This window comes from Protopterus annectens, chromosome 10.part0 (genome assembly GCF_019279795.1).
Source record: "Protopterus annectens isolate FY-2018-M chromosome 10.part0, PAN1.0, whole genome shotgun sequence".
NCBI lineage: Eukaryota > Metazoa > Chordata > Ceratodontiformes > Protopteridae > Protopterus > Protopterus annectens.
Window position 1 is genome coordinate 1,539,702,838 of NC_056744.1, and position 26,700 is coordinate 1,539,729,537.

Below are 26,700 nucleotides of genomic sequence, written 5' to 3' on the forward strand. Positions count from 1 at the left end.
TGTGTAGCATCTTCACATGGAAGATGGACTGAAGGTAAGGTGTTGGGTTTTGTTTATGAACTGGGGCAGAGTAAAAATTAGTATACATTGCTAAGGTGGTACAGGCGGTCCTCCTTAATATCTTACTAATGTGTACTAACCCCTACTCCTAACCATATAAAAAATCCTTTCATAATACTACCACTATTCAGGCAAAATGCATCTGAAGTTAGTGGTAAAGGTTCTGTTAACCAGTCTCAAAAGAAACTATTTTTACCATTTTGTGGTCAGTTGTAGTTTTGATCCAATGATTTTTCTTCAGTAAGTATGTTTTTGATTTGTCATCAATTCCCTGCATTTTAATGCTCATGCATGGCAATATTTCAACATAGACCCATAAACACACACACACACACACACACACACACACACACACACACACACACACACACACACACACACACACACACACAATAATTACTGAATTAAAGATTAAACTTATATGCTAAAATAAACATATTAGTTTACCACATATCTCGCAATAAATCAGGAGCAAATCTCAACAGAATCACCGATAAATCCAGAAATAATCAGGCACAATCGGGGACCATTTTAAAATATTAGCATTATCAGCTTCAGACATTGGCAAAGTAAGAGAATGTGAATCAATATACATTTTTTAAGCAAAAGAAGTCTACAACTGTAATTATTGTCACAATGTATTGCATATAATTTACCTCCTTTTCTACAAACATCACCTGTTTTGGGCAAGATTAACAGGGACAGAGCTAAAATCTGAGTCAAAATCAGAGACACCCATGAAAATCAGAGACATTTGAAGTATGGAGAAAGCCTTCCATAGGCTTCCACTCTTCTAGCAAACACAGGTCACTCAGTTTTCTTTGCAGTGATTTCTCAAAGAAGCACCACATGCATACCTCTCAGTGTACTTCATTAGGAGGAACATTCCTCATTTTGGGTTTGAAAAAGCCCATGTTCCATGAACTTCCACGTTGAACGAGTATGTCACACATTCTGATTTAGGAATTGTTTTATATTGAAATCTTAGGCAAATAACACTGAATTATATTAATTAAGCAGAAAAGTTTTTTATAAGTACAAAGTAGCATATTTAACCATCCTGTGAGCTTCCGAGTTGAAGTTGTTAGTAAGCTGTTAGTAAGTGTTCCACATTTTACCCATTTGTTCCACATTATGAAAGGTAATGTTCCTCAGTTTAGGAAGGTTGAGAGCTATGACCACATGAACTTCTTACATGAGTTTGGCATGGTTTCAGTTACTAACAGGCTCAATTGGCAATTCCCAACCATGCCTGTGTACAATAATGCTTCTGAATAACTTTTGTACTCCATACGTACTATGGTAACACGTAGTGAAATAAAATATATATCATTTAGCAAGTAACAAAAGGCTCAAAATAATATAAATATAGTTAACAAATGCCCTGAACATGAGTTGTACACGCTATAAACTTCAGCAAAGAACCAGTACTACGTTTCATGTTATGCATAACTCTCAACTTCTTAGAACAAGAAATCTGGACAAAGCCATAAATAAAAGTGGAACAGAGTCCCAAAAATAGGGTCAATTTTTAAGTATTGCTCTTACAAATTTAGAACGTTGACAGAATAACAGGTTTTGCATTAACATTAATTTTCTGAAGGGTATGAAGTCTAAAGCTCACGTATGTCATTATTTTTAATTTCAATCTTTAATGATTTACCACTAATTTGCCATAAACCACAATTTTATGAAAAACAAGACAAAAAATATGAGGAAAAAATCTGGACATTCTGCAACAAATCTGTACAGTTGAGAGGTATGTGCTATTTCCATGTCATAGTGCTCACTGTCTCTGAATTCATAAAGTGTCCACGATTTTGCGTCATACTTTTGGTCTGCTCCTGATTAAATTTTTTTTTTCAGCAAACCCATGAGGACAACAGCCATTACATAATAGCAAACACTTGAGTTTCATACTTCATGTCCTTAAGAACATTCATGCTAATGTAAAACCTGTTATTCTGCCAACTTTCTAAGTACGTAATGTAAGCCCAATATTTAAAATCTTTCCCCAGTTTTGGGTATGTTTGGAAGTTTCTAGAGGTTATGTGTGTGTGTGGGGGGGTGTTAGTTTGGGCATTACTGTGTGCCTCTGTCTTTCAGAGACATAAGGGCCAGACCCAGGTGAATTTCCGATTTCCCAACCATTGATAAGGGTTACGCACAAATAGGGTTCACAATGAACTCTGCTTCACATGAATGAGTAGTCAGTTCCAGGGCATGGGGATCCTCTGAGACATGTATCTGTCTCCCATGTCTTACTTATGTCACAAGCAGCACCCACTAACAGTTTTAGATAGGTATCTCCCAATATTGTTAAAATGTGTTACTTGATAGATATTAGGGTTGTCACCTTTTCAAATGCCCAGAGTGGGACATTTTTGGTACAAACGTCAGATGTTGCAGGGCAAAACATACCCACAGCCAGTACAAAGGACAGAAATTCACTTTTTTGCCAAAATAAAAGGTTATTCTTATAGCATTCTAGTTGCTTATTCTGTTTCTTATAACATTTAGGTGTTCCAGACACAGAATAACTGCGTTATGCAAGTATTACGTAAAATATAAGAAATATTTTTGTCCTAAAATCTCAGGACATTTGCCATTTTTTTTTCAATTTTTATGTAGGACACAACATCCCGAAGAGGAACTGTCCCTCGCAAAGTGGGACAGGTGGTAACCCTATGTTAATGAATTTGTGTGATTCAACATTCTGTATTTTGTAAACTGGTTACAATTCTTAAAGTGTGTTACAGATCTTTTCAATGTGGAACAGTGACTCAAAATGAGAAACATTCCACATAATAATGTGCATATGTCATGACAGATATGTCCCGCCAGTAGATACACATTTTCATTACCACCATTTTGTATCTAGAACTTGGAATTATTGTATCTGTTGTAGCAAAAGTTTTAATTTTTGCTGTGAAGGTTGAAATGGAAATCAACTTGGCAAGGAAGATAAAATGGTGCAAGGATGAGGCTGTTTTTCGCGAATCCACTGTGGTGGATCTTTGAGACACAGTTGTTACTTTCTCTCTTGTACCTTTTAAAGTAATTTATAAGATTAAAGCTAGAACATTTAGCGGCCATTATGCCTTATCGTCTCGTACATGTGCAGCTGCAGTACAACGGGTATTTATTACAGATAAGTCTGTGTCTCAAAACGCAATCGCAAGGAGCAGGACACGGCTGATACCAAACTGAAAGTCTTTCATTATCAATGCTGAAAAGGAAAACGAGACGCAAGAATGTTTATTTGAATTCCCACAATGCAATTTTCCATGAGCTATGCTTAAGTTAAATATATATTTAAAGTAAATCTAAGGGCGGGAGACTTAAACCTTGACACGGTTATAAATAGAACGTGCTGGAGGGACAGATTCATCACCCAGAGACTCCCTATGCTGTGGAACAAAATCCCGGTACATGTGAGGCAGAGCACCTCGCTGGCCTTGTTCAAGAGGAATCTTGACCAATGGATGGGAGATAGCAGATATACCCCAGGGATTACTTCAGTGTCACTGCTTGACAGAGGCACACCAAAATGATAGGCATAGTTTTTATTCAAACTAAAGGGGTGGCGAAAGCCACATAACTATGGGCTAGGCTTATAAATGCCCTTGGGCAGATAGCCTAGTATGAACCTATGAACCTATGAACCTAATGAAAGAAATCTGCTCATGTCCTTCAGTACTCTCCAACAAAATCGCTTTGTATTTTCTAAACGTAATGCCTTCCTCACCGCATTATTAAGAAGGAAGGGTGTATTAATTTAAAGTTAGAAAATTCTTTTTTGTTAGGTGGGTTTTGTGTTGTTTATGTTTTATTTTTTTAAAATCATCTCTCTAGGTGGCTGTTAAACCTGCAGTAGTGTTTCTTGTTTCTAGTGTATTATTTGTTTAAGCTTTGCATTCTTTTGTTAGAAAATTGAGTTATGGTGGATGCTATTGCAAAAATTATTTTTATTTATATTTTTTTTTTGGCGGACTTTTATTTTTTTTATTAACTTTATCTTGTAATGTATGTTGTGTCTTTCGGCTTTTCCCGGTTAGGGGTCGCCACAGCGCAACTCCCGTCCGCTAATTATTTTTACGTGCTGATTTGCCAGCCCTGGTGCACAACCTTCAACGAAGGTAACCTATTCACGCATGTCTCCAAGCAGAAGACTCTCTAGCTGAGAATCGAACAAGACAACGTCTTACTGTGAGGCGACAACGCTACCGCAGCATCTTGTAATGTATAAAGATTAAAACAAATTTTATTGCATTTTAAATCTAAATGAAATAACTTTACATTACAAAACAATCAACTAAAAACTATACATATTCCACAACAAAAATTTACAGTGAGAAAAACCATTAAAGCTTTTCCAATAGATCTCAAAGATTTTGCCAAGTGTTAAAACATTTCTGTGTAACTACTTCCAAGTAAAACATTCTACAATGCAAAGATTTTTTTTAAAGCCAGGCGTCATTGTGTCAGAAAGCTTTATTGTGGGTTTTATTTTTCTGTCTTTTGTTGTTATTTTGCTCATAGGTTTGTAGGTAAACACTAGGCTAGTTGTCCTTGCGGGCCATTTTAAGCCTAGACAATTTCCCCTTTGATGCTTATATTAACATATCCCATTTGGTGTTAGACTGGCCTTACTCATCCTATGGTCAATAATTATATTTTACCCGTAGTGAGAATAACTGGGAACCATACCACAAATAATTTGAGGGGACTAATGCATCGGATAAAGCATTTAGGAGCTCCCTGTGCTCATTTGTAGAACAAGCAACAGTGCTAGGGTACAAATAGTGCTAGGGTACATTTTCTGGTTTCCCATCCATAGATCCAAGTTGACTTCAATGTGGGCAGGGATGAGCTTTGTTTTATGTGGATGGGGAGACAATTCCTGGACAGCAGTATCCTCCATGAGACATATCTGTCCATCCAAACCATTCTGTTGATGTTGTAGAAGAGGTTTAGATCCCTAGGGGGAAAAAGTGATTCTGATGCCATTTGACTTTCTTTTGAGCAGTAAATCCATCAGTATTGAGTCAGAGGATGTCGTATATGCCAGGCACGTCACCTCTTAGCAGTCTATAGGATACAAAGTATAGTGACAGGGCTTTGAGTTAATCCATGTAAGGCATACTGTTTTGGCCTTGCATCCTTTTAGTAGGGTATCTTTGTGGGTATTCCAGTTGTTGAATACATCTGGACAGATACATGCCAAAGAGGGCATTTTACTCAATGACTGGCATAATGGCTGAGTAAAGGAAGGCAATGGTGTCCCTACATCTAGACACATCCTATTGTTTATAAGCTATGCAATATAGAAGGACATTCTAATGACAATGGACACATTTGCTCTCATCTACTTGCAAATCATCTTAACATCCACCCTACAAGCACATGCAGGGACACAAAGATGTGATTTGCCCTTGCATGTAAATCATGTTCAGGAGGCAATTCTTGAAAAATGATAAAGATGCAATGAAGGGGGCTACCTGCAAACAAATATACAAGAAATAATGCCACTGCAGAATGGGAGATATAGGGAAATAAAATACCATCCAGAAGCATTTCACTCAACTCCCAAGCATTAGAAATCTTAGCAATGACATTTAAAATCATAACAAAATGAAAACCTCTCACCTGTCTTGATTATCACAAAATGTCCAAATTTTGCCTTGTTTTTGGTGTGCGTATTATAAAATTTCTTTTTTTTTCCTGGAAAATCATTGAGGATTGAAGTCAGTAATAATGACAGGCATTTGAGTTTCAGACTTCATATCCTTCAGAAAAAGCATGCTAATGCAAAACTCTTTTCTAGCAACTTTCTAAGTTTATAATGCTTTATACACTCAAAAACGTCCTCACCGACACAACTAAAGCTACACTTGCCAATATTTATCTCTTCCCCACATTTTTATGGCGCTCCCATCTTTACTAATCTTCAGGCATTACAAAAAAATAAAAACTTGGACAATGCTAGAACAATGCTACTAACTTAGCAGCAAATGCCCCCTTCAGAACCCACCATTGTATAACACTAAAAAGCCTAAATTGGTTATAACTACCCATCATCTGACATATACACAGCTTCTTACTACCTATAAAATTATCCAGAACCCGTATGCTTCTCCAGCACTAAATAACATTCAACACAACTGTCTTCCCACTTGATTATTATGATCCAATGACCAAAATCTCCTGTCTGTTCACAAACCTATTAAATCTGCTGGACATTGTCTATACTCATACCATGTTCCTAAGGCCTGAAACTCTTATCTGTATCCATCAGGTCAATACCTTCTTTCTCATATTTCAAAACCATCCTGAAGCACTTCCTAGCCAGAAGCTGTTTCTGTTCTTGCTCAACACCAAGATAAACTATATCCTTAAATGTGAACAAACACCTATTCTTAACTTACATCTCCTTACTCTCACTTCACTCACTTCCTCATCTCTATCAATTTCTCTCCCGTAACTTTCCCTCTAAATATACCATAAGCCTGCCTTTCTCTCACTTCATATTTCAATTCCTGTTTGTATTATAGAACCTATCTTTAATTTCTCTATAAACTGGCTGAAATGTTTCTGTTAAATCATTGGCATATAACATGTATCTATTCTTAACCAATGTTTTCAGATTATGTCTAATCTGGTATAATTATTTAAACTGTAGTTGTTTTTTTGTGTTATTTTGAAAGACTTAAAATTATAAAAATGTTTTGTAATGCTTTGGAGTGTTTCTCCCCAGGCCTCCACTGAAAATGGGCTTCTACCCAGTTGAACTTTCCTGGTAACCAAATGTTAGTAAACAAACAAACAGACAGACAAACAAACACATTAATAAAATAGAGAAATAATTAAAATCTGTCCCAGAATTTAGGCCTCCCCCCAATTGTTTTTGGCGTTGCCCATATTTCTTGTGTAACGAGGTTATGAAATATGGCAGAGGGTGAGAAAGAGGAGCACTTTATTTTTCACACAGGGGGCCAGATTCCAAAAGCGAGATGCAGACAATGCAGTGTGCTGAAAGATGTCAGTGAACTAGTGGTGGATGTGATTCCATAAAGGACACAAAGACACACACAAATAATAATTTATGCAGAGAAGGATAACTGCAGACTCCATGCATGTCTGCTGCAGTCCAAAACACATTAGGTGCACCTAATGATAATAAAATGTGATAAAGCAATATGCCAAATATTTTGTGAAAGCACTTGGTGGAGGCCATACGTACTTACTATTTTGCCATATAATTCCTTAAAATTTCCCAGCAATCCTATGAATTTCACAAAATATTACTAAAAACAAAACTACAAGCTGCATTTAATGCATTACAGCAGGCTGAGGTACAACAAGCTATACCAGAAGAAAATCTGAAAATGGTTCCCAGAAGGCAGACAGCAAGGCACCAAGCCAGGCTACAGTTAAGCCAGCTGTCTGACCAGTAAATCATAGACAGATACAGATTAGACAGAGACCTAGTACAAGATGTCTGCACAACGTCCGATGGGTAACCCAGTCTTGGTAGAAACAAAAATGTGTTTGAGTCTGGGTATATTTGTCTCTGGGACATTCTAACAACATATGGGTGACACTATAGAATTTCCCCACACAGCCATTAGTTGCATTTTGGGACAGTTCCTGGTAGTAATGTGCAGGAAAGTGGACAAATTTATCCACTTCCCAGCAAAAAACATGGAGCACAAAATGCCATAGAACAGTTCTAAACCACTGCCAACTTCTCCGATATTCTTGGTGCAAATTACTGCACCCCTATGCCAATAAAAACCTCAACATCAGATGATGCTGAACATTACATCAATAGAAATGGGTGGCCATCATTTAATTATCAGGTTGAGTGCTCTGCACAGGGACTCATTATCATGATCATTATCATGGCAACACACCCAGGTAGTACACATGTTGTGCCAGTTTGGAGGGAAAGAGGCTCAACATGCTAACATATCTATATAGCAGCATTATTGTTAGTATGTCAGTGCCTGTAACAACGTGCAATAGGGGAAGGTACCATAAACAACTGAACCTACATGCACGGGGATTGTACAGTAACACTGAGATGCAATGCAAAAATCACGGGAATGTGTAGCACCCATGGACACTAGTCTAGGTAGTAACAGCAATAGTGACATCATGTTAAGGTATGACCACAAAGCCACACACGTGACAGGCTACATGCATATTGTTTACTGTCACACATAAGGCAACATTATATTTTACATGTGGGTGCAATGGCAACACTAATCCAGATGTAGAAATACATGCTATACAATAAAGCATCAAGGACAGGTAAGACATAGCAGTCATGGAATATGCAGCAGTGTTATGGATGAGCCACCATATACATAGAGGTGTCTGTGTAAGCAGGTAGGAATGGAAATGCACACATAGAAAGTTCACTTTATCAAGAGGATATCAAAGGTGAATATGTAAACAAAGATGCACATTGTGCTGAGGGGGAGGAATGTGCAGTACCAGAATAAAGTGCTACACATATTACTGTTATGCACAATGAAGTATACCTATGCATGCAGTAATGGCACACAACAATGCAATGTGACATGTAGAAATCAAGGTTGTAGCTATGAGGTGTTACTGATGCTCTGAATAAATAACTGAAGTAGGTCAAGTAGCAACAGCATATCAAATGGTAGCATGGTGAGTATCATGTTAGGCATTAAAATAGTTCATAGATTACATAAACTATCACAATGACAGTGGTCGGGTATGTGACCTGTATGAGTAGAAAAAGTCTGTGGCATAAAACCAGTGAGAAACCACTAACAGGTAGAGTAGGCAGTGGTCAGCACAGCAGGTACCATTGCCACAGAGTTAGGAAGATGCCACAGAACACACAGTGAGTTAACTACTAGCATTACACTAATGTAGTCTAGGGCACTCATGTTGATGGCTCACACCATGGTCTTGGCTGTCCCTTCCATTTCCAGAAACTCTCTGCTCATGGTGCTGTACCAAGGAGCTGGTTGTGGTGATAGTAACAGGTTGGGACATGTGGGTATGAGCAGTACTGCAATGTGCATGTCTGGACATGACTCCTGTGTTCTGAGGAGGGCAAACAACAGCAGATGTGTATACACATTGCAGCTCAGACAATGACATATGAAGACCATGTGAGGGTTTACTGAGAGGGGGTCTGCCTCTCCCCACTGGAGGTAATCTGCCCATGAGTGTCGAAGCAGATAATACCAAGTTTGTACTATGACACTGCTGCAATGCTATGGTAAGAAGGTTTTAAACAGAGTGTGCAACAGATAATCACACTTTCATGTTGTGCAGCCAATACTACCACAATCTCCCCATGCCTGACTACCCTGACCCTCGTGTAGCACACAAAACTGGTGAGCTACATGATCAGTAACATGAGCAAGTGCACCCAAGTAATTGACATGATATTGCTGTGAACATTCACCTTTAAGAGCAGGTGTACACCATCTGACATGCATCCATACACATTAGCTACATTCCCAAATGTAGTCTGATGGACAGTATCACTCTGTTGTGGGACACAGTCACCATCACTATCAGACTCATCTGGGGACAGCAGGTCACCGTCATCTTCATGACCAATATTTGATGTCTTACATCATTAGACTTGACAGCTGTATTATGCTCCTAATCAGAATCTATACCGTGAACCACAGGACTGACCCCCCCAGGGCTAGACAACATTGAATCGAACGTGGTGTCCATTGTGCCATTGGCTGTACTATCTAAATGAGGCATATCACATCCCTCCTCTGCATCACTGTACGGGCTTGTGGAGGAGACAAGAAGTGGGCATACTTCAAATCCAGAGATGATACATGTCATGAAGACTGACAGAGGAAAAATGAGGCAGGATATGAGTGAACCATTTCAACAATTCCTCAGTATTAATGTGAAATTATAGAGATAAAGGCTTATCTGGTCGAAGAGGCTGAGGGTGGTGCAATGGCCTTATTGAGCAGTGAAAAGCTACATTAGTCAAACAAGAAAATAAATGAAGGCCAATGTAAAATCACACATACATGCTGATGTACCTGACATTATCCTGTGACTCCATCTTCAGTGGTGAGAATTGAAATATCACTGTGTTGTACAGACACTGACACAACATGTCAGTAGGAAGCACATGCACATCATCATCATGCATATAAACTGATTCATGCAAAACATTCAGAGCAGAGACACACAAACTTGGCAGCTGATGTTGTTGTCTGGAAGGCATGGGCCCTCTGCAAGTGAAAAAGAACACAATTACACATATGGTCATATTGACACCTAAGACTATCAGTTAGAGAGACTCTTACCAGGTTTGTTTTCCTTGGAGGAGCCCAATCTCTGCATTGATGAGTTGTACCTGTAGGTTAAAGTGGTACATAAGTAATAAATGAGTACATATAACTCTTAACATCAGACAGTGGTGGTCAAAGAATATACACAACCTTATCTGAGTACAGAGACACATGCATAAAATCCAATGATGCTGTGCTGTATGTGGTGGTCCTATGCAGGTGAACAGAACAGCATTACTTATATGGTCACACTGACACCTAACGATAGCTCAGAATAGCAATTATGGAAACTATCTTACAAGGTCTTTCTTCTTAGAGGAGGCCAACCTCTTTTTATAGGCGTGTTGCACCTGTAGGTTAAAGTGGAACATCAGCAACAAATGAGCACATATCACTCTTAACAGCCAGCAATGGGGCAAAGGAACCCTATCTGAGTACAGAGACGTACCTGACATCAAGAGATGCTATGTTTAATGTGATGGTCCTGTATATGTAAATAGAACATCATTACACACTGTGCCCACAGTGTCACCTAAGAAGTGCTTATTTAACAGAATATGCAAACAATCTGAATGGGACTTCCCTCAGCCATGCCATATTGTACCACATGATGCTGTTGTGTCACTGTGAAATGTGTGATGACAGACAAGGCATGTGTGAATGAATGAATGTCCATGAAACTCAAGGGCAAAATTCTGTTCTGTATGTGGACACTGGATATACCAGTATGTCTCAGGACACCAACCTCAATCTCTCCCCCAAGAATGTGACAGTCCTAGCCAGAAGTGTAGCTAGGGCTGGGCAAAGGAGACAACTGCCACAGGTGCAAAGGTTAGAGAGAGCAGTTGGCCAATCCTGATCACTCTTTAATGCATACTCACTTTTAAAAGCTGGTATTGCATTTGCTCTCAAACCTGAGTGCTGTAGTACTCCCAGTGTGGTCTAAACTGTAACAACTACTTGCTACATTGTAGCAAGCAGTTTCCTGCAGTTTTAACGCATTTCTTTTTTTTAAACTAAAACTTGTACACTGTAGTACCCCATGCAAAGTATATTCTCTAGCGATAAAGCTACAGTAAAAAAGTGAAAAAAATATTTTTCTTTTCTGTTAATATAAGCAGAGTATAAGCTGTAGAAACTGCATGCTCCATTTATCGCAAGCAGTTTGTTACAATTTAAAGTAAACAAAATATATATATATATTTTTCCTTAATTAAGCAAAATGTGAGGAAGGAGGAGGGTTAGGGGCAGGGTGCAAAAACATAACCTGACTGATTAGGTACAGCTCTTTCATTCAACAGCTGTGGGAGTGTTGGTGTGGAGTGTATTTGAGATATCCTATTTGCAGTGGTATAGGACTCCCTAGCACACCCTGGAAAAACCTGTACTGTCCATTAGCTCAACTGGTTAAACAATGTAGCAGTGTTGAGTGAATGAGAGTTCAAAGGATACTTTATCCAACTTGTGTGTACATTCATTTATTTTCAGTAATTCAGCAACTGTGATTCTATTGTATGGTTTGCTTTTGCTGTATTAAAACGCCTACACATTTTATCGTCAGAGTGCATTAACACCTACACTTCATAAGCCATGGATAACTATGCATTTCTTCATTATCCGCATCACTTTGAGATTATTCAGTGTTATGCATTTTATTGAAAAAGATCTTGTTGTGTTATAATTGCAGTAATTATGGAAAAACTTAACGGACTAAGTTCAGTTTTAAATGTTTAGTGATGACTGTAAATGTGCACTACCTTCTAGATGAATTAGGGATGTGTGAGCAATGCAAGTGGACAGGCATAAAATATGATTGGGGTATGCAAGTACACTTGCTTTCAAACCACTGTGCATAGGGAATCCTAATCATTTAGTACAGCTGAAAGAGTAGTACTCTAGGTACAGCCAGTAATTGTACTGTTGGTTATTGTGGGTTCTATTCTCACATCAGACCTCTTGTTTATGTAATTCCCACTTTTTGTTATTTTAGACATTTTTTTGTGAGGGACAGAACATCTTTAAGGATATCTTTGTGCTGTACTACACATCCAGTTAGGCCACTGATGATTATTCATGTTGTCAGCATCTGCATCACCCTGCAGCCAAGTGATCATGTACTGTTTAAATATTAGGGCACCATATGCTGTCAAACAGCTCAGGTCATCATATGCCATTTACCTTTATTTTAAAAGTTGTATATGTATGTATTCCCACAAATTTGTTACTCTCTCCCTGTGTATGTATGTGTGCGTGTGTGTGTGTGTATAAATATATATATATATATATATATATATATATATATATATATATATATATATATATATATATATATATATATATATATATATATATATATATATATATATATATATATATATATATATATATATATATATATATATATCTACTATATCTGGGTCCCCTTCACACTGCCAACACTTCAAAATGCAAATTTCATATGGCCGAGACCATATGATCGACATTTGAAATGCCGACAATGCGGAACTGGCATCTCCGTACAGTGCAGAATGGAAAGATTTCCATTCCTGCACTGTAGTGGGATATCAGAGTTAGTATATTTCAGTTATGGGTGGTGTGGGGGAGGAGCCCCCCCATGGGTGGTGCAGGGGTCTTGCCCCCCTGCTAGCAGTGTTTAGGTAAGTATTTGTTTTTTACTTTAGCATTTCATGTGTTCAACATTTCAAATGTTGATCATATGGTCTCGGACATTTGAAATTTGGCATTTTGAAGTGTTGAACATATGAAGTAGATCCATACATATATATATATATATATATATATATATATATATATATATATATATATATATATATATATATATATATATATATATATATATATATATGTATATATATATATATATATATATATATATATATATATATATATATATATATATATATATATATATATGTGTGTGTGTGTGTGTGTGTGTCTGTATATATATATATATATATATATATATATATATATATATATATATATATATATATATATATATATATATATATCTTCTTTTCTTTTGGCTGTTCCCATTAGGGATCACCACAGCAGATCATCTGTTTCCATTTCTTCCTGTCCTCTGCATCTTGCTCTGTCACACCAACCACCTGCATGTCCTCTCTCACCACATCCATAAACCTTATCTTAGGCCTTCCTCTTTTCGTCTTACCTGGCAGCTTCATCCTTAGCATCCTTTTCCCAATATACCCAGCATCTCTTCTTAGCACATGTCCAAACCAACACAATCTCACCTCTCTGGCTTTGTCTCCAAACTGTCCAACCTAGGCTGACCCACTAATATACTTATTCCTAATCCTGTCTACCCTCGTCACACCCAGTGCAAATCTTAACATCTTTAACTCTGCCACATCCAGCTCTGACTCCTGCCTTTTTGTCAGTGCTACAGTCTCCAACCCATATAACATAGCTGGTCTCACTACCCTCTTGTAGAACTTCCCTTTCACTCTTACTGGTACTCGTCTGTTACAAGTCACTCCTGACACTCTTCTCCACCCACTCCACACTGCCTGTACTCTCTTCTTCACTTCTCTTCCACACTGGCCATTACTCTGAACTGTTGATCCCAAGTATTTAAACTCATCCACCTTCGCCTTCTCTACTTCCTGCATACTCACCATTCCTCTATCCTCCCTCTTATTCTGTCTTAGTCGTGCTGACCTTCATTCCTCTCCTCTCTAGAGCATATCTCCACCTCTCCAGGGTCTCATCCACCTGTTCCCTACTCTCACTACAGATCACAATGTCATCTGTAAATATCATAGTCTACGGAGACTACTGTCTGATCTTGTCTGTCAACCTGTCCATCACCACTGCAGATAAGAAAGGGCTCAGAGCTGATCCTTGATGTAATCTCACCTCGACCTTAAACGCATCTGTCACTCCCACTGCAGATCTCACCACTGTCACACTACCCTTGTACATATCCTGTACCACTCTTGCATACTTCTCTGCCACTCCCGACTTCCTCATACAGTACCCCAACTCCTCTCCAGGCACCCTGTCATATACTTTCTCTAAGTCTGCAAAGACACAATGCAACTCCTTCTGACCTTCTCTGTACTTCTCCATCAACACTCTCAGAGCAAACATCACATCTGTGGTGCTCTTTCCTGGCATGAAACCATACTGTTGATCACTAATCATCACTTCCCTTCTTAACCTAGCTTCTACTACTCTTTCCCATAATTTCATGCTGTGACTGATCAAGTTTATCCCTCTGTAGTTACTACAGTCTGCACATCTCCCTTATTATTAAAAATCGGTACCAAAACACTTTTTCTCCATTCCTCGGGCATCCTCTCACTTTCCAAGATTTCATTAAACAATCTGGTTAAAAATTCTACTGCCATTTCATTCCATTGCCATTTCTCCCAAACACCTCCAAGCTTCCACAGGTATGTCATCTGGACAAACAGCCTTTCCATTCCTCATCCTCTTCATAGATAGCAATAGATCTCCATATATAAATATGTCTTTATACACATACATACATACATATCAGTAAACAGATTTTTACATATGGAGGTATATTTACAGCTATGTATGTGACTATATTTCCATATGTAGACACACACATGAGCATTCATATGTAGACATACACATGAGCATTCATATGTAGACATGTTTTATAAGTGCATGTATGTATCTTACATACATATCTGTGCTGTTTCTTATTAAGTCACAGTCTTAATACTTCTCATATACTATTCAGAGTGTGATGCCCGGGCACTGGCCTAGTAATAAAGAAGCCTCAATCCTCACCACTAGTATCAGTGAGAGGCGTGCGCATTGGGAAGGATAACAAGTACACACTCAGTAAAGTACAATTTCCCTTAAGAGCACACAGAGATCACAGTCAGTCTGGGTCTGGTTTCTCCCTTTCTTTCCAGATCCCCAATAAGACTCCTAACTGGCAGAGCTATAGGGTACAGATCTCAGCCAAGTGGTCAAGTTAAAACCTCCGGCACCCTTTCCGTCCAACCAGTGCTTTGTGTCCCTGCCCAAGTAGCTGACACACACACACTTTGAGATATGAGTTATATACAAATGCACAGACACTTCTGGGGAAGGATAGCACAGGTTCTCCAGCTATGCCCCCTTCTCTCCAGACTATAAGGTAGAAATCACTGCCAACAACCACTAATATCAGCTACTATAAGGCCCTTCTCAAATGGTGACCAATTTCACTGTGCAATATCCAAATAGTAAGTGTAACCCATGGCTAAGGCTATTCTGGAGTGCCTTAGTACAGTATCACTAAATACATGCAAGTACTCTAGAGCTTAAATGATGTCTACAGAAAACAGCCACAGTTGAAACGTTTAAAAATATTTAATAATAAATAATAAAAACACAAGACAATACTTATTACTTAAACACAATGACATTACACAGTTCAGAAATCACAGGAAATGTTTTAAAATAACACTGTAGAATAGTCTGGCATAAGTATAGAAAACAGCTAGAGTAATCTGGCTATTTCTATCTATCTCTAATAGAAATCACTATTCTAAATAAATATCTTACTTACAGAGCAAGCAAGTGCTGGTGAACTGATGTGTTCAGGTTCAGACAAAATCCAAAATGCTCTCTCTTTCTCTCTGGGAAAGCCTTAAACTGATAACACAGTACTGCTGAGCATCTCAGATTACATTATTCTTAACAGCTCTGATTTAGTTTCCCAGGCTAACAGAAACTCAAAATTTACATTTCTTAGTAAGCTGCATCTGGCCATGAAGCCACAGCAATAAAAGACATTATACATGTAAAGTCTTAGTCATTATCTCTTAAATCAAGACAATAGAAATAATTTCATGGCACAGACATCCTGTCTCTGAGCTTGAGATCAAACAGTCATACAATTCTTGACTTATCAGCTTTCTTCCAGCAGAGTGCACTGTGGTTACATTTTTGAAGTTCAGTACAACATATAGTTTAATCATAACATATAGTTCTCTTTACATTTCTAAACCAAGCCTGTGGATTACATTAATATTTACAAATGACATAGAATTATCTACAAAATTCTATCTAGCTAGGCTCTTAGCCTTCACATATCCCTCCCCTCAGAGAACTCAAGCTAGTTTTCCAAGTGACCCTTGAGAAATGTTGCTTGAGAGGGGTAGGTCTATCTGAGTATACCTTACCCTATTCGCTGTCTTGAGATCCCATATGAGTTGGCGTTGCTAACCCCACCATGGTGATGCACTGACATATCATATGTTTGCAACCCTAGGCTCCTTCTTAGCAACTTGGCATTTTGCTGGCTGGCTCGGTGTAACCATGTTAGGGGATTGTGATCTGTAACTACAGTGAATTTCCTTCTATACAGATAAGGCTGAAGTTTCTGCAGTGCCCACACTATGGCTAGACATTCCTTTTCTACATCTGCATAGCATTCTTCCCTAGGTTGAATTCTATGACTGAGATAAACTACTGGGTGCTCTTCTCCCTCTGAAGAAATCTGGCTAAGTACAGCCTCCACCCCATGGTTCAAAGCATCTACCTGCACAACAAATTATTTGCTGTAATCAGGACTGGCTAACACAGGGTGTCCTCCCAAAGCTTCTGGAATGCCTGATCACATGCTATGGTCCACACTACCTTATCTGGCCTGTTTTTCCTTGTCAGGTCTGTGAGTGGAGCAGCTATGGTACTATAACTGGGCACAAACATTCTGTAGTATCCTGCTATCACTAACAATGCCACCACCTGCTTTTTGGTAACAGGTGCAAGTCATGCCTGAATGGCTTCCACTTTGGCAAGTTCTGGCCTGATCTTACCACTCCTCACTCCATTTTCCAGGTAGGAGACCTCTGCCATACCCACCTGACATTTGCTTGGCTTATGGTCAACCCTGCCATCTGGAGTCTTCCCAGCACCTCCATGACATACTGAAGGTGCTCTTGTCAGGAATGGCTGTAGATGGCAATATCATCTAGGTAAGCAAGGGCAAACCTTCCTGCTCCTGCTAGGATATGATCTACCAGCCTCTGGAAAGTTGCTAGGGCATTTTTCACCCCAAAGGGCATCTTTGTGAAGTCATACAAGCCAAAAGGAGTTACAACAGCTTACCTCTGTCTAGGTAGTCAAGGGCACCTGGTAGTAATCCTTGATAAGATAAGTGGTGGTAATATAGTTCGCCCCACCCAGCTGCTCTAGGGCTTCATCTATCCTAGGCATGGGGTAAGCATCTGACTCTGTGTGACTATTTAATTTCCTGTAGTCCACACAGAACCTAGTGCTGCCATCCTTCTTTGGCACCAGCACCACTGGGGAGGCCCAGGGACTGTTGGACTCTGGAATTACCTCTATGTACAAATTTTCCTGTATCTCCACCCTCAGATTCTGTGTGATTCTCTCAGGCACTCTATAAGGGGCCTGCCTATTAGGCCTTTGGGGTCCTGTAGCCACCTGGTGCTGCACCAGGTGGGTGCACCCTGGTTTCCCAGTGAACATGTCCCCAAATTCCTGTAGCAGTGCTTTGATTTCTCAAACCTGGGTAGGAGATAGCTGCTGGGACATTACTACTCCTTCCACTGAGGTGTCAGTCCGGGCATCACTGAAAAGATCATTCAACAGATCTCCCTCATACTCCTCCTGCAATCCCTGCAAATACTCAGCACAAGGGCCTCCCTATCATGGTAAGGTTTCATCATGTTAATATGGTATGATTTGTACCCCTGCCTCCTGCCTAGCAGTTCTACCATGTAGTTAACATCACTTACCTTTCTTACCACCTTGTAAGGTCCGTCCCAAGCTACCTAAAGCTTGTTGTGTCTGACAGGAATGAGAACCATTACCTGCTTCCCTATAGCATACTCTCTAGCTCGAGCATTCCTGTCATACAAGACCTTTTTCTGTTGTTGGGCTTCTGCCAGGTTCTCCTGGGCCAAGACCATGAGTTTCCTGAGCCTTGTCATGAGGTTTAGGAAGTATGCCACAACAGACTCCTTGTGAGATTTACACTCACATTCCCACTCATCATGAATTAAATCTAGAGGCCCCCTCATCCTATACCCATAAAACAACTCAAAGGGTAAAAAAACTGTGAATTCCTGGGAACATCTCTGTAAGCAAATAACAGATGGGGCGAATATTTGTCCCACTTCCTCTTAAACTGGTCTGCAAATGCCAGTAGCATGGACTTGAGTGTAGATTTTGACCTCTCACCAAGACCATTAGTCTGGGGATGGTAGGGGGTGGTCTTTAGGTGCTTCACCCCACAGGGCTTCCACAGACAAGCCAGCAGGTCTGACATGAAATTGGCACCTCTATCGGTCTGTATTTCTTTTGGGAAACCTACCCTTCTGAAAATCTCTAACAAAGAATTTGCCACATTTTCTGCATCAATGGAGGACAAAGCCACTGCCTCAGTGTATCTTGTAGCATAATCTACTACCACTAGGATATACTTTTTTCCTGTTGAACTTAGGGTGCTCAGAGGCCCCCCAATATTCATAACTAGCCTCTGAAATGGCTCCTCAATCACAGGCAAAGGCATCAGAGGCGCTCTCACCTTGTCTTCTGTCTTGCCTACCTTTTGACACTGCTAACAGATCCTGCAATACTCTCTTACATCTCTGGAAATGTCAGGCCAATAGAAGTTCTGCATAATACGTCTCTTTGTATGTTTTATGCCTATATGACCTACAAAGGGAATATCATGGGCTATGGCTAGAAGTGCCAGATGGTAGACTCTGGGCACTACCAACTGCTGTACTCTCTCACCTTCTAGCCCTCCCTCAGGGGTCCATTCTCTATCCAGTAACCCTTTGTCACAGTATACAGATTCCCTCTTCCCTTAAGAATTAGGTGCCTCACTAGCTACCTGCCTCAGGCCTTGTAATGTAAGGTTTGAGAGCTGAGCCTGTCTCAACTCTTTCTTTGTAACCCTTCCCAGCTCCCATTTCACAGGAAGTCTGGCATCCTCTGATAGCAGTGCTTCACTGTCAGCCTTGGTACTACTACTCACATCTACCTTTGCAGTCACTCTGTCCAAGGGACTATCAGTACCGGCAAGCAGCTGTGGTTTATCTTCAGGCTCACTGCTACAGGGTAGTTCCCTCCCTGAAGTAACCACCTCAGCAGTCCTGGCTGCAAGTATGCAGTCTGACCAGTCTCCCCCCAGGCTACCAGACCCAGATGCTTGTCTTCAAGCCTGACTGTGTGTAACTGCATTAACACATGGTACTGCCTCATCCAAACCCTTCCCTATCAGGACATCCACAAGATGGTAGTTTTGTACCCCTGTTGTCTCAAGACAACCTACTGTTGGCATTTTGTCTTACCCACTTACTGGCTCCCTAATTTATGTTCCCCACCTTGCCTCCATGGACATCTGTATGCCACATGGCCCCACTGGTTGATTTCAAAGCATTTAACCATAGATCCTGGATGTGTACTTGGACTAGTGGCTTCCCCTACTACTGGCAGATTCTCTTGGGGCAGTCTGGGTTGCCCACCATGGGTTCCCTTAGACCCATTAGCAGCACTGGGTGTCCCTTTCCTGTGCAGGGATGCCCTGCTTGCTAGGTATAGGTCTCCCTTCTTCCTCAACTCATCTGAAGTAGCACATTGTCTGTCAGCTAACCAGATCCTCATGTCCTCAGGCAAAGTGCTAAGGGCTTGTTCCCTCACCAAAAGGTCTGCCAGCCCTTCAAAAGTGGTGACCTGACATCCACTCACCCACCTATGAAAATAAGTGCTCAGTTCAGCAACATATTCACACACATTTTCATCTGCCTTGCATCTATGCTCACAAAATGTTTTCCTATAAGTTTCAGGTGTTAGCTTAAAAATGTTAACAAAAAATTCTTCACAGCATTATAGTTAAAACAGTCAACATCAGATAATTTGGAAAGTACATTTACAGCTTTACAATGGAGTAAGTGGGTCAGGAAACATATCAAGAGCCTTTTGTCAACATCATACTTTTTATATACCCTCTCAAACATATGAATGAAACTATCAAAATCATCCCTCTCTGTAAATTGTGAAAGAAATTTACTGACCTTTTGTGCTTCTGGGGTCTGGTTACTCCCTACACCACTACCTCCATGACTCTGGTGAAGAGTCTATATCTTCTTTTCATGCTGCCTCTGCCTCTCCTTCTCCATAGCTTCAATTTTCAAATGCCTGGCCTCCAACTCAAGTTTCTTTAGATCCAGATGGATTTTTAAGTCCTCTGCAGAAAAGTTGAGCTGTCCATTCTCAGGTGTTGTACATCTCCATGGCCAGTCTGATTGTCCCCCTGATTGCTGTTTTCTGGTGCAGCTCTGACCAAAGCTGCAGTCATGTCTGCCATAGTCAGGTTTCCATGCACCAGTCCTTTAGCCTGGTGCATCTCAGCCAACTGTCTCCTTGTCAACTTGCCATATTCCTCTGCTGAAATGTTTGCCTGCTTTCTCTGACCAACTAAGCTACCAAAAGAAGTAAAACAATTGTGATCTGAACTCTGAATATTCACTGTGTGGCTGAGTTCAAAAACACCTTCAGTGATCACTGTACACAAGCTACAGGAATTCACTATCCACACCACTACACGCCAATTAGTATGTGATATGGCTAACTCACCACTATCAAACAATTAATATCTGATGTGGATATCCCACCACTGCCACCAATTAATATGTGACACCTGGGCACTGGCCCAGTAATCAAAGAGCCTCAATCCTCACCACTAGCACAAATGAGGGGCATGCACATTGGGAAGGATAACAAATACATACATGGTAAAGTACAATTTCCCTTAAGAGCACACAGAGATCGCAGTCAGTCTGGGGCTGGTTTCTCCCTTTCTCTCCAGATTCCCAATAAGATTCCTCACTGGCACGGCTCTAGGATACAAATCTCAGCCTACTGGTCAAGCTAAAACCTCCAGCACCCTTTCTGTCCAACCAATGCTTCATGTCCCTGCCCAAGTAGCTGACACACACACACAGACACACACACACACAGACACACACACACACACACACACACACACACACACACACACACACACACACACACACACACACACACTTTAAGATATGAGTTATATAGAAATGCACAGACACTCCTGTAGAAGGCTGGCACAGGTTCTCCAGCTATGCCCCTTCTTTCCAGACTATAAGGTAGAAATAACTGCCATCAACCACTAATATCAGCTACTATAAGGCCCTTTCCAAATTGTGACCAATTTCACTGTGCAATGTTACTGTTATCTAAATAGTAAGTGTAACCCAGGGCTAGGGCTATTCTGGAGTGGCTTAGTACAGTATCACTAAATATATGCAAGTAGCTGACACACACACACACACACACACACACACACACACACACACACACACACACACTTTAAGATATGAGTTATATAGAAATGCACAGACACTCCTGTGGAAGGCTGGCACAGGTTCTCCAGCTATGCCCCTTCTTTCCAGACTATAAGGTAGAAATAACTGCCATCAACCACTAATATCAGCTACTATAAGGCCCTTTCCAAATTGTGACCAATTTCACTGTGCAATGTTACTGTTATCTAAATAGTAAGTGTAACCCAGGGCTAGGGCTATTCTGGAGTGGCTTAGTACAGTATCACTAAATATATGCAAGTACTCTACAGCTTAAATTACCTCTACACAAAACAGCCACAATTGAAAGGTTTAAAATATTTAATAATAAATAATACAAACACAAGACAATAATTATTTCAACACAATGACATTGCAGAGTTCAGAAATCACAGGAAAATGCTTTAAAATAATATTGTAGAAAACAGAAAGCTAGAGTAATCTGGCTGTTTCTATCTATCTCTAAGAGAAATCACTGTTCTAAATAAATATATTACTTACAAAGCAAGCAAGTGCTGGTGAGCTGATGTGTTCAGGTACAGACAAAATCCAAAATGCTCTCTCTTTCTCTCTGGGAAAGTCTTAAATTGATAACACAGTACTACTGAGTCATTTCAGATTACATCATACTTAACAGTTCTGATTTAGTTTTCCAGGCTAACAGAAACTTAACATTTACATTTCTTAGTAAGTTGCACCTGGCCAGGAAGCCATAGCAATAAAATACATTATACATGTAAAACCTTAGTAATTATCTCTTAAATCAAGACAATAGAAAGAATTTCCTGGCCCAGACATCCTGCCTCCAAGCTTGAGCTCATACAAATCTTGACTTATTAGCTTTCTTCCAGCAGAGTGCAATGTGGTTACATTTTTGAAGCTGTGTACAACATATAGTTTAATCATAACATATAGTTCTCTTTACATTTGTAAACCAAGCCTGTAAATTATATTAATATTTACAAATGACATAGAATTATCTACAAATGTCTATCTAGCTAGGCTGACAGCCTTCACACAGGGATACATGATATCATCGTGACTGTTGTAGGTCTGAACCTAGGCTGAAGTCTGTCATCCTAGTGTATGAGATAAATAAGCACTGCCAAGTAAAAATCCATATGAAAAGTATGACAGGACCATGTTTCAGTTTGCTTTATTATGTAAAGTGTGTATTATGACACTGTTTTGAACTGATGTAGTTTGCATTAAATGCTGTATAACTACATTATACATAGTCATATGTCTTCCATGTGTTAATTTTAGCTGTCTTAGTTGTACTCTTTATTACTAATGGTCTTTCACCACCTCTATTTGGCACACCTTATGCAGATTGCATCACTGAATGCAAAAATGTATATAATGTTCCCATATTGCAACAAAAGGTATATATAGGTTATAGGTATTAATCCTGTGCATACCACATTTGCTGAATTCATCATAAAGTTTCACCCTGCATTTTTTGCATTGCTAAACATTTGTTGGTAACTATAGTGAGGTAAGATAAAATATGAAGGTAAAATGTAAATGAAAGTCATGCATTTAGTAATTATAGTGGGAAATGAGCTCATATAAAGTTAGAGGATATGAGTTTATTACTTTTCTCATTTTTTATTGCATTATTAGTATTTTAACAAACTTTACAGGGTGCAGGTCTTGTTTATTAATCTGTTAGTTGTGTTTTTTTTTTTTTGTTAACTTATCAGTGATGTTGGTTGAGTTAGAACGTATTGGTTGGTTTCTGGTCTTTTTAAGCATGAATGTGTATGCACCAGTGTGTCTGTTAGGGCAATTATGGACCAAATCTTAAATAGTTGTCAATAATAAGTGACCATTTATACACTGAGGACATGTGGTTAGGTGTATGCATCCTGGTATAAGCCTGTTTATAAATAGGCTTACACTGACTGCAAGTTGAAATCTGACCCTTGACAGAATTGCATATGTTTTTGCACATGACTAAATTACAAACCACTTTTGATGTGTGTTGTGTTAATGCAGCTTGTTCAAAGATGTCTGACATGAGAATCTGCTGTTTCAGGATGACACATACATATGTATGTTAACCTACTTTTGTTGAGTGATAATTATTTATCCATGAGCTGTCAAAAATATTAATGTACACCTCTTCACAAAGGCGGCTTCTCTACTGAGTTCTCAAACTACAGGCCAATTGCCCTTCTGCCTCCCATAGCCAAAATTCTTGAAAAATGTATACACAGACAACTCCTCGACTATCTACTAAGCAATAATCTCCTATCTGCATCTCAACGTGGCTTCAGACTTAAACACAGTACAGCCACTGCCCTTGTTAGTTTTATAAACTCAATCAACCAGCTTAGAAATGAAAAACAGCTCATTTTGTCTATCTTTCTTGATATGTCTAAGGCTTTTAATACAGTATCCCACCAAAAGCTACTAGATGAACTAGCTTCCTTAACCTAACCCAGCCAACCCTCTTCTGGTTTCTCAGCTACTTTGACTGCCAAGAGACAGTTAAGTGGCAAAATAAACTCTCCACCCTATTACCAGTTTCAGTAGGAGTACTCCAAGGCTCAATTCCCGGTCCATTGCTCCTCAACATATTCACCAACAGGGTTAGCACAGCCACCCAGCATACAACCATCGTTCAATATACAGGCGACTCCTTCCTCATATGTTCAGCTCCCTCCCACAACTCCTACAAATAACCCAACAATCTTCCCAAGATATTGAAAAATACATCTCAGACTCTCAACTCATACTCAATCCAAATAAAACAAAGCTTATGCTCTTCACTAATAGCAAAGTCCCTTTTACTTTTCCCCCCTTCACCATCTAGTCAGCCAATAAAACTAAAACTGAATCTGTCCAGCACAAACAATTCCTTGGAGTCACAATTGACAACGACCTAAAAATTGTCAATCACTATGCTCTAGCTATCAAAAAGGTCAACATTAAGCTAGGCTCACTATACAGACTCAAGCCATACCTAACCGAGGCCACTAGACATTCCATAGCGATGACTCATCTAATCTCTACCCTTTTATATGCCTCACCAATATTAACTAATCTCAGAAAATCAGATTTAAACATTCTGGAGTCCTGCTGTAACAAAATTGCAAGATTCGCTACTAACCTCCCTTACAGATCACATCACTGCATAACATGTCATAAACTAAATTGCATTGAACTACCCAATCTCCTATCCCTCAACCAACTAACGTTCATTCATTCCATCTTCCACCATGCAGAGAACTGTCCAGCACGCAAGAGCTTAGCACAGCCCTACTCAAATGGTAGGCAACTTAGATCCTCCAACAAATTACTACTCAAAGTAACTAAATCTAATAATTGTTAAAATAACTATCTTTTCTTCCACCAAATATCTAAGCCCTGGAATTCCATGCCTTAGACAATACTAAATTCTATCAACACATCCAAATTTAAATTACTGCTTAAGGAACACCTAACCAAAAACTGACTTTGTTCCTGCACTAATCCAGGCTGATCATTCTGTCCTTCCTTGTTTTTACAACCAAAATATCTCTTCCCTTACTAAATTCTAACATCCGAACTATCCCTTCTCTCTCAGAATTCCAATTTCTTTCTACCTATCTCAAGCTCTTTACTGCTCCTGTCTTTATCTATTTAGTTCAGGCTTCCTACAGTTTCATCATATTCCCTCCTTGTACTTCACCTCAATATTGCCTTAGCTATCACTGTTTAGAACAAGTAACACTAGCATTGCAACAATCAGCCATATTCTTGTTCATATACCGTGCATGTATCTCATAAATATTTACCACCAAAACTATGATATTGATCTACTTATCAGTCATTTTTGTATGATGGCACAAGCTATTTCATGCTAGTTTATTTGCTAGCTTTCTTTTTTCCACGTTATTTTACTCTGTCATTTTTTGTTGTTTATGTATAAACTATTTACTACCTATATTTACCAAAGTTATGTATTCTTGATTGTTATCAATTTCTTGTATTCTTTGTAATGTGTTTTTGTAATGGAGCTTTTCTCCCTGGGCCTCCACTGAAAAAGGACCACTGGCACAGTTGGATGTCCCCGGTAAACAAATGTAAAATAAAATAAATAAATATTTAGCTGCAAGATGACAACAAGATCCTTCCAAAAGGAGTGATAAACTACAAACTATTAGGGAAAAAAATCAAAGAGCTGAAGTGAAGAAGGGTGTGTGTGTGTGTGTGTGTGTGTGTGTGTGTGTGTGTGTGTGTGTGTGTGTGTGTCTACATGAATCAAGAAAACAGCATCCACTATAGTAACCTAGGTAAATATAGAAACATCACAGATAAAAATACAGTCAGATTAAAAACTGTAATCATAAGTGTATTAAAAACAAACAAAAAACGAAAGTGCTATCACCCATATGGCTTCATCATATCACTGTTAAAACTGAACAACCATAGAAACAATCATGCACTAAAAATAGGGGAAGAATCAATAAAATGTGGGGCAAAATGCACATGACTATGCATGCATATGTCATAGCAGAATAGGAAACAAGCAGAAACCATCAAAAATACAGGCATAAGAAAAGCCTAAGAAAAGTGAAGGAAGGAACAAACATGTCATGTCAAAGCAATTAATAAAATAATTTGTGGCCCATCTTTTTAAGCTCAGGAATGTATTTAATTCAACAAGCAGAATTGAGTCCATGCAGGTTGTAGGAGTTGAGATGAATTTGCCATTTCAGCTCCTTCTTCTAACACCAGGATTCTACAGGGGTGTGTTCTCATCCCGCTGTTATTCACCATCCTGACACATGGCTGCTATGCTAAGCCCAAGTCCAACCACATCATCAAGATTGCTGATGACACCACAGTCACTCATGGCTCATCACAAAGGAGGATGAAAGGGAGTACAGAGAGGAGGTGGCATCTCTGATCAGTTGGTGCAAGGGGAACAACAGTGACCTGAATGTAAG